We start from the raw sequence: 10,525 nt of genomic DNA on the forward strand, positions 1-10,525 counted from the left end.
GTATTCTTTTTCTCTGCAGCTATCCATGTAGCAAATCAATTCTTCCAACACAATATTACATAATTTAAAAAAAGTAGAGTAATGAATTTTTTTCAGGTGGTTTTTATGTCCAGCTACCGAATTAGGTGTCATGGACGGAGGCGACTAGCAAACATACTTTACTATAAATTTCTCATATTAACCATTAAATAAAATCCAAGACCTAGACCAAGAATCGAATCCACTAACCAACAATACATCTTAGCTTTGCGGGCCTTGCCTATAACCGCCTACCACACTTTACTATAAATTTCTCATATTAACCATTAAATAAAATCGAAGACCTAGACCAAGAATCGAATCCACTAACCAACAATACATCTTAGCTTTGCAGGCCTTGCCTATAACCGCTCGGCTATTGTGGCGACCTAAAACATTCCCCTAAATCGTAATTTTTGTTCCCTTAATCCTACCTAGTATAAGCCACTTCCATTTGAAACCTCTTTATCAACAAAACTCCTTTAAACAACCATTTTTTTCCATAAGTCCTTCAAGATTAACAATCCTAAGATTGCAATAAAATACACGAACATCAAAAGATGAATTCTGTTCTCATTGGTTTGCAACTTGTATTTATAATGTCTAGTGAAGTGAAAGAGTTATTGGTTCGCACTGTGCTACGATATTAGAACTAACGGAGTCGTTGAAGAAGAAGAAGAAGAAGAAAAAAAAACTATCTGAAACTAAAGGAGATAATTAAGAAGATGGAAGGTGTAAGAAGATGATGTATAAGAAAAAGCAACATGTGGGAGGAGGATAGAATAGAAGATAGCAGCAGATTGAACGACTAGAACATATTAAAATGGAAATAGAAGAAGATACGAAGATAATGGTTAAGAAAGAAACTGTTGCCTATTTGTGGTAGTATGGTAACTACTTTCTTGAAAACTAGCTTTAGAAACATGTTTCTCCATACTGCGACCAGGCAGCGCTCTCATCTTTATATACACTGTTGGTATGAGAGAGAGAGCGGAAGGAAGGCGAAAGAGGTTTTTGTTTGATGTACCGCACAAGAAATTCTGTTACCTTAGTTTACTGGTTTTTTTTTTAAACTCTAAGCCACTTGTGTTGCTTAAATGAAACAATTTATCCCAAAGTAACTTATTTCTGGAACAAATCTTATTAGGTTCAGAGTAGGTGCTCGTATCAGGAGGATTATTATTGAACCGGAGTAGGTGGGTGGGAGGCGAAACCTATTCTTAACCTGGTGCTCTGCTTGCAAAACTAAGCTACATCGTACGCTGGCCATCGCCATCGCGGTCTTCCTTTTCTTTCTCTCTCTCTCTATACTTCCTTCCACAGCCACGCACTAAATACAATCCACTAACACCTCCAGTATATTAAAGGCTGTAGTAATGTTTCGCAGATGATTATAAAAGATTAAATATAAATTATCAAGAAGGCACTGCTATAACCTGCACATATGTTCCTCTTTCACTCACTCTCTCTAGTTTTAATATGGCGGCCGCCAGAGTGCATCCATGCGTATACCCTACTTATAAAACTTTGAGAAAAAAATATATATTATATATATATTTTTTTTTTTCTTCAAGACGCACCTATAAAGGTAACATGAAAACCAATTAAAACTGTTTTATAGACATTTTTTACAGCTCTTTTCTAAGAGTCAGTTTTTCGATGTCGAATGAGTTTACCGGAAATACATTCTTTAGAGGAAGACTGGAGTTTAAAAATCTGTGGGTTTTTACTAAGTGATCTGTGTGCGTGTGTTTGTGTGATGATTCCACCGGAAATGCAAACAGTTATGGATGGCTTTTTGATAAACGCGTGTTTACCAGAAATACGAGGTCGGTAAATTAAGTAATGAGACTGATTTTTTAAAAATTTGTTTATTCAAAAAGAATTACAATTCTATATTGTCACCTTTAAAATAACTTCCTTCTGAAGCCACACAGCGCTGGAGACGTTTCTTCCACTCTTCATAGCAGTGCTCGAACTCCGATACTGGAATAGCCTTCAGCTATTGTCGGTTACAGCCGTTTGAATGTTTTCGACTGTCCCAAAATGAGTTCCCTTGAGGTGATTTTATCAACTTCGGAAAGAGAAAAAAGTCACAAGGACTCAAGTTAGGCGAATAAGGAGGCTGGAGGAGCCACAAGAATGTTTTTACTGGCCAAAAACTCGTTTATTGAAATTGCAAGGATGGTGAAGTCGAAGATCTAAATGCATGCTGAATTGTTTTTTCGATATCCACCGGAATCGTCCACAAAGAGTTTCTACCTCACGGTCAATCGAACACTTTTACCGAGAGGTTCTTGAAAAAAACTTCTAAAAAGGAGTCATTCGTGTGAGACCAAACATCAAGAACAATTTGGGTGTTGCATCACGATAATGCTCCTTGTCACACACAGCAATTTCAATAAACCAGAGTTTTTGGCCCTGTAAAACCATTCCTGTGGCTCCTCCAGCCTCCTTATTCGCGTGACTTGAGTCCTTGTGACTTTTTTCTCTTCCCGAAGTTGATAAAATCACCTCAAGAGAACTCATTTTTGGGACAGTCGAAAACATTCTGTAACCGACTAGCTGAAGGCTATTCCAGTATCGGGAGTTCGAGCACTGTTTTGAGGAGTAGAAGAAACGTCTCCAGCGCTGTGTGGCTTCAGAAGGAAGTTATTTTGAAGGAGACTATAGAATTGTAATTCTTTTTGAATAAAAAAATCAGTCTCACTACTTAATAATAATAATATTTATTTACAAAACTTTAAATATGTACACAAATTTGAAATGAAATTGAGGTTTCAAGCTTAGCGCCTATATACACCCATCAAATTATTTAGTTCAGTTTAAAGGAACATATTTACATATTAAGGAAAAATTTAAAAAAACCTCAGCTTGATATACAGGTGGGTGTTACAAAAGATGCTTTAAACGTTTATATTTATATTTTTTATAACTGAGAGAGTTTATATTGTAATTAACAATGGCTACTATGTGTGGGTACGGACTATTGTTACAAGTGGAGACGAATTTTTCTAAAAGACAGTAAACAGTAGTGGAGATCCTGGGAACGTCAATTACTGCGTGCATGTAGTCTATGGGCGTCCATCTGGGAAATGAACCAATCAATCTCAGGCATTTGTTTTGCACTCTCTGTATTTTATTATGATTGGTTATGCAAGTTTGAGACCAGACAGGGGCTGCATAGAGGAGTATAGGTCGAATGTAGAGATAGTATATTAATTTTTTATTTTGGAAGTCCAAGGATGAGTGTCTATTAAGCAAGGAGAACAGACTGCACATAACGCCTAGCGCCTTATTACAAACATTATTCACATGCTTTGTGTACGTTAGTTTTGAGTCTAAAGTTAATCCTAAGTATTTAACTTCTTTTTGCCATGGTAGAGAGACTCCATTTACTGTAACAGTATGGTTGATTGTGGGTCTTCTTCGAGAGAATAGAATCAGCTCCGTTTTAGCGAGGTTAGATTCTCACTACTTAATTTACAGACCTCGTACATGTTTCTTAAGGACTACTTGAGTACCAAAAAATTGAGTTTTTACAAATTGCTCTGTGTTTGATGACTCAACCGGAAATGCAATAGTACTGAACGACTTGTTCGATATCGTGTTCTTAGCGGAAATACATGTTTTAAGGTTTTTTGGAGAACGAAAAAGTACTTTTTACAAATTGATGTCTGTGTGAGGACTCCAGCTGGTTTTTAAGAAGTTTACTAGGCAGTTGTTAAAGTATTTCAATTTAACTTCGATACAATGAATATTAAGCCAATAATTCTGATATAAAACTATTTTTTCTCAGGCAATTGGGTTGGAGTGACGTCACGCTTTCTTCAACAGTACCCTGTCATTGTAGTGAACATTTATAATAATGACGTTATCATTTTTTATTACTCAGTTTCAAGAAAATTATAAAATAAATAAATGAAAAGTGATGTGATTGTTCACACCTCGTTACTTCCTCCAAATTTGAAAAGGAAAGACAGAGACGATCGAACAGATTTTTCCATTTTGAGTTCACATTGAAAATATCTATCGAATGAGACGTCATTCATGAAAATCGATTCATACGCAATATCAAGAAGAAAGAGAACAACGAGAAGAAGAACAATTTTTGAAAATTCCATTTCCGCCCAGTTTTAGCTACAACATTTTTTTCTTAAAATCTATTAGATCTGGGATTGTTGCAAAAAAAAAAAAAAAAAAAAAAATGCAGTTATAAAGTAGGATTTGCCCTATATTTAAAAGAAAATTTGGGAATTTTAACTTGTATAGAAAAAGAGAAAGAAAAAAAATGGTCAAAGTTGGGTGTTTTTCAAACGTTACGCTTTTTCGCGCATTTTTTTGACGATCTCCCTCCACCGGTGTACAGCTGTTCAACCGTTTCAATCAATGACGATTAAATGAGTTGCTAAAATTCATCCATAAGCGTTTTTTTCTTATTTGCAATGCCAAAAGTGAGGCACGTATTTTGCCATAACCAAGCGTAAATGATTGTTTGTATTTGTAATATTACGAAATAAGAAAATACTTTTCTTTGTATCGAAAATCAATGAATTGTTCACGGAGAAATGGAACATGTATGTTCACATAGACACACGCATTTTCAATTTCAAATTTTCCACGATTTAAAAAATAGAATTTCATAATATTGATCGATAAGAAGATATTGAATTCATATCGAACAGTTACTACAACTTACATATTTAATATAGAATATAATCTTGTGTACGAGTGGAAAATCAATTTTCCGGCAGTTAGATTCGTATATAAATCCTACATTGTAGAAAGCACGGTAATTCTGTGGAAATATCATAATGAGATATACGGGCTAACTATTACAATTGTTATTTTCAAGAAGATTTGAGGAGATTCCATGGGATTTAAGGGTTTGTAAATATTTATTTATTATATTAACAAGCTTATAGGTGCAACACCTTTAGCCCGGAGTTGCTACAAATGAAAAAAGAACTTAAACTACACATTCCATAAATTAAAGTAATAAAATACAAATAATAACATAATACATAGTAAACATAAAAATACATAATAGAGGTGATGAAAAAACTAAGGAAGAAAAACATAAAAAAAGAAAAAGAAAAAAGGAAAACCCGAATGACATCATTCGTTCATCAAGAAACTTTTAATCTTTACAGCCTCAGAAACATAGTTATAAACATCACACATTTGCAATTTAGACCCAATTGATAACAAAGTCTGGTACTGATGTTGGGGAGGTGACAAGGAATCAATATACTTTGCTAAGTAATATGTACGTAAAACTTGGTAGACGGGGCAGTCAAATAGAAAATGGATTAAAGAATCGGGGGCCAAGTCATGGCACAGACTGCAGATACTATTACTGTCAAAAACATATTTAATGCCATTACAGTACAGAGTTGCAATTTTAAGGTTTGCTAATCTTAACTGAAGTACAATCCTTACTAAATTAATTGAACAATTCCAATCTAAATAATTCTCTGTTAGGCCTAAGGCGCTTAAATTTCTGTACTGTGCATTAAATCTGCAAGAATCTACAACATAATGGATATCTTCACTTAAACACATATTTTTAAATTGTAATATTAGATTCTTGTTTAATGAGCTCTTGTTTAATGACCCGTTGGTCCAAGGATCGTAAAATTTCTGCCGAACCTATAGGTGTTAAGAAGCTATTCAATTTAGATATCCAGTTATACTTACAAAAAGAACCATGTAAATGTTTTTGGTAAAGAACATCAAAGCAGATTCTGGGCAGTCTTCCTGAAGGCATTTTCAGAATTTTTAATAAAAAATTCAACATTAATTTAAAAACGGCTACTTTCAATGGGTTAAGTCCAAATTCTAATCTAATAAAACTATTAGGGGTGGACATATTTAAATTCAAGATACGCTTTATAAATTGGAGCTGTACTCAATTTGATTAACATAATCGACTGCCCAAATCTGTCCAGCATATAACAAAGTTGAAGTAATAAAAGCATTAAGCAATTTCTTTCTAACTTTATTACTAGTTACTCGAGACTTCATTAGAATATTACGAACTTTCCAAGAGGCCAATTTCCCTTTTGCCATAAAATGGTTACAAGCTTGATAAAAACTTCCGGTCGAACTAAACGGTAAACCTAGGTAAGTGAATGAGTTAGATTCGTATATAAATCCTACATTGTAGAAAGCACGGTAATTCTGTGGAAATATCATAATGAGATATACGGGCTAACTATTACAATTGTTATTTTCAAGAAGATTTGAGGAGATTCCATGGGATTTAAGGGTTTGTAAATAGGAAGAGATCCTATGTTTAGCTGGGATTTTTGTGGAATTTCAGATCAATGGTGACCAATCTACCATCAATTTGAAGGCCATATACGTATGTTTGGAAAATGGAAAATTTGTATTTGTAACACTTTCCTAGGAAAATAGGCATTAACAAAAAGATTTAATCAGCAGATTACAATCTCATTTTGCTATTTTTAAAACCTTAACAAAAAAAAAAAATTGCTTAAATACAGTATTCAATTTTGAAATTTCAAGATAATGACAGCGTTAAGTTCGTTCTACTTTAGGTTTCGTTTTGGGTAAATAAGACATAATTAAAAGTAGAGTTTTTGCCCTTATAATTTCGGGGAAGATAATTTGTTCCCCCTCCCCGCCGTCTTGATGCATGATAAACTTATGAAGGATAACTGTTAGCAGAGGGAAGCAAAAGAGATGGCTGGACTATTCAATTAAGATAGCAACTCCAAATAAGACCTGTAGAGATTAAAAGAAATCTTAAAACAAATCAGAACTGGATGGCAAGAAATACAAAATTAATACGCAACGAGTTAGTGACCTAAATATATAGTGGAATAGTTAAGTTACCAATATAGTTATTACTACAGTAGAAGAGGTTACTGTAATAATATTGACTAAAATGATAGGTATGGGTTACTATGTTATAACTACATATTTGTAATCTATGATGTAAATGGGAGCATTTTTCAGCTCCTATTTTATTTTTTTACCTGTATTGGAAACCCCTCTAAAAACAAAATTTTGGGGGTGAACACGCCACTTCTTACTTCCTTTTGTAATTTAATTTTTTTCCAGAAACTTGATTTTTCATCTTAGCTTTGCGGATCTAGCCTATAACCGCCTAACATACTTTACTACAAATTCATAATATTAGCCATTAAATAAAATCCAAGGCCTAGACCGGAGGAATCGAACCCACTAAACCAACAATACATCTTAGCTTTGCGGGTCTAACCTATAGCCGCCTAACATACTTTACTACAAATTCATAATGTTAGCCATTAAATAAAATTAAAGGCCTAGACCGGAGGAATCGAACCCACTAAACCAACAATTCATCTTAGCTTTGCGGATCTAGCCTATAACCGCCTAACATACTTTACTACAAATTCGTAATATTAGCCATTAAATAAAATCTAAGGTCTAGAGATCGGAATTGAACACACTAAACCAACAATACATTTTAGCTTTGCGGGTCTAGCCTATAACCGCTTAACTTACTTTACTACAAATTCCTCATATTAGCCATTAAATAAAATCCAAGACCTAGAGATCGGGAATCGAATCCACTAAACCAACAATACATCACAGCTTCGCGGGTTTCGATCATAGTCAGAGATTGTGGTGTCCTGGAATTTTATACTTCTGCAGTTTCATGAAAAAGTGGGCTAAGAGAACTTCTGAAGAAGATGTTTTTTTTGGAAGAGAAGATAGCTAGTTATCCCTTCTCTTGTCCTTTGTATTCTCCACCTATTCGATCCTGGCGAAGGAGGAGTAACTAAATAGAAAATGTATTTCCTGCGATGTAACAGCCGCCCGTTCGAATAAAATAGCTTTTTCCACTGAAACACCTGCTTGGAATGGCTTTTATCCTTTCCAGAAGACAAAGCCTCAGTTTAGGATAGTGGAGGAGAAAATATCCTCTCTTGGAGACGTTGGAGGGGGTGCATACCCTCTTTAGCAAACAAAAAAACACCACCCAACCTTCTTACTCTTCCTGGACCTTCCCTGGAGAAATCTTGGTTCCTTTTTTGCTATAGGGAATCCCTTCTTAGAACATCTTACCTTGGAACAGGTGAATTAGAGGGTATGCATATATATGAAAGGAGAGCCTCCACGCTCCTGATGGCATGGCTAGTTATCACGTGTGAGACGGGAATACAGCCAAATTGAAATTCACTTCCGGAATCTTTCCTCTAATTTTTTTTAATTTCTCCCACTAATAGCGAATTATTTTTCCAACTCACACTATAATAATTATAGTAATAATTCCGCCCCGTAGGGGGAAGTGGACTAGCCACTTCTTCAGGGAGCTTGGCGTCCCTGCGGGTATCCCAGTCTAACAACACTTCAACACACACACTGACACTCCTTAACACTCACACACTACACTTAGGACCTGCAGAGGTAGTTGCTGTGTGCAGCTACTTGGGTTTAGCGAACCCACAGGTAAACTCGAGCTCCCCACCACACACCTCACTCACACCATAACACTCACACTATACAGACGACTACACACACTGCACGAACAAGGACACGCACTCGTCGAGAGTCAGAGTATAAATATCTCTCCCTCGCGTGCCGTGGCGAGGCTTTGGGGCTAGGGTGGAAAAGAGGATCCTGGGCATTGAGGGAGACGTTGACCTGCGGGCTTCTTATCCCAACACATGTCTTTGGCCTCGGCTTCACCCGAGAGCTCCACCTGGAGGATACCCCTACTTCAGGAAATCGGCTAGGGAACCCTGTCTCAGACAGGTTCCTAGGGGTAGGAAGGGGGTCACGGGGGCACGGGTCGGTACCTGGTACCGGAACGTTGTCTTCCGTGGCACCTGACTATATCAAGGTTTGATGGTCCACCCGGACAGTAACCGGGTCCATTTGAGCGTCCGTGGAGGCGGGCCCACGAACCTTGATGAATCCCTTTTGATTACTATGGCTAATCAAATCAACCCCCTAGGGCTCAGCCCACCCATTTTCCCTATCCAAACCTCCAATCCCACTCCCTCCCCACATAACCCTCTCCCTTTACCTATCCTAATTCCGAACCCACAACCTCCTATTATTTCCCTCACTCCCCAACCTACTAAACCCCAAACGACCGTTCAAACTAGGCAACGACATGGCGAGGACATGGACATTTCTACAGGACCTACGACATCAGGTTTGCAGTTCACTCTGCAACCATTTGGCCCCTCTTCCCCGCCAAGGAAGAAAGCCAAGGGCGGCAACAAGCAGGAAAACAAGAGTCAGGTAAGTTATAAATTCATAGATCTCGAAGAGGACAACTGGGGAAGATTCTTCGTAGTTAAAAAGAAGGAGGGTACCTTTGTAAACGAGTGTTCGTTTAAGTTAAATAAATTTATAAAGAGTATTGTAGGCAAGACCAAAAGTGTAAAAAAACTCAGTGATGGCTCTATCTGTATAGAAGCTGAGAACCGTATACAAGCAGAAGCAATCTTAAAATTGCAAAAGTACATGGATGCTGAACTTGAAGCTGGTCCCCACAAACGGTTAAATAGTTCACAGGGCGTAATTACTTGCAGGGACTTTTTAAATAGCACAATAGAAGATATAAAAGAGGGTTTGGCAGATGAAGGAGTAGTAGAGGTGAGGAGGATTAAGAGAAGGCAAGATGGGTCCTTAGTGGACACCGCTTCTCTTGTTCTCACCTTCGATCGACCTAAACCGCCACAGTCAATAAATGCAGCATTCTATAAACTGAAGGTGCGCCCGTACATACCATCTCCAATGAGATGTTACAAGTGTCAAAGATTCGGGCACACCTCAATGCGTTGCAAAGCTCCAGAAGCGGTGTGCACATGCGGAAAGCCCATGCATGATGGTGAGTGCACACCCCCAATAAGCTGTGTAAACTGTGGTGGGGAACACTCTGCCAGATCCTCTGGGTGTCCCACATTAATAAAGGAAAAAGAAATCCAAAAAGTAAAGACACTGCAGCAGTTGCCCTACCATGAGGCGAGGGCAATAGTAGAAAGTAATGCTTATGCTTCAAGTGCAATATCCTTCGCAGAAAAGTTGAGGACACCCGTACCAGTGGCACACTTAACAAGCTCCGCCCAAATTCAAGGGCACTTAATAAAAGGCCCCTCCCCTGCCTTAAAGGGGACAATTGTAAAAGTGGGAGAAATCCCACCATTAACCACCTCCCCTGCTTTAAGGGGAGTAGTCCCAAAGGTGGGTTCCGCCCCACCATCAAAACTAAACTCCCCTCAGGGGGAGACAGTAGCCTCAGGGCTACTACCAACTGCTCCCACTACTAGTGGGGGCGCCATAAAGGTGGCGTTAAACCCACCTCAAAATGTAACCGCCTCCAAAGGGGAGTGGAAAGTGGTCAGTCCACCTAAACGCTCCCTGAGGCGGAAAGTAAAGACGATTCTGTCACCCCCCTACCCTACTAGGACTAGGGGGAGAAAATCATTAATGGAAGGACAAACGTCCTCCAAATCCAATGTTCGCTCCCCCAGGAAGCAGT

Source organism: Rhodnius prolixus, unplaced genomic scaffold (assembly GCF_049639745.1).
Source record: "Rhodnius prolixus isolate KJV_2025 unplaced genomic scaffold, Rpr scaffold_5, whole genome shotgun sequence".
NCBI lineage: Eukaryota > Metazoa > Arthropoda > Insecta > Hemiptera > Reduviidae > Rhodnius > Rhodnius prolixus.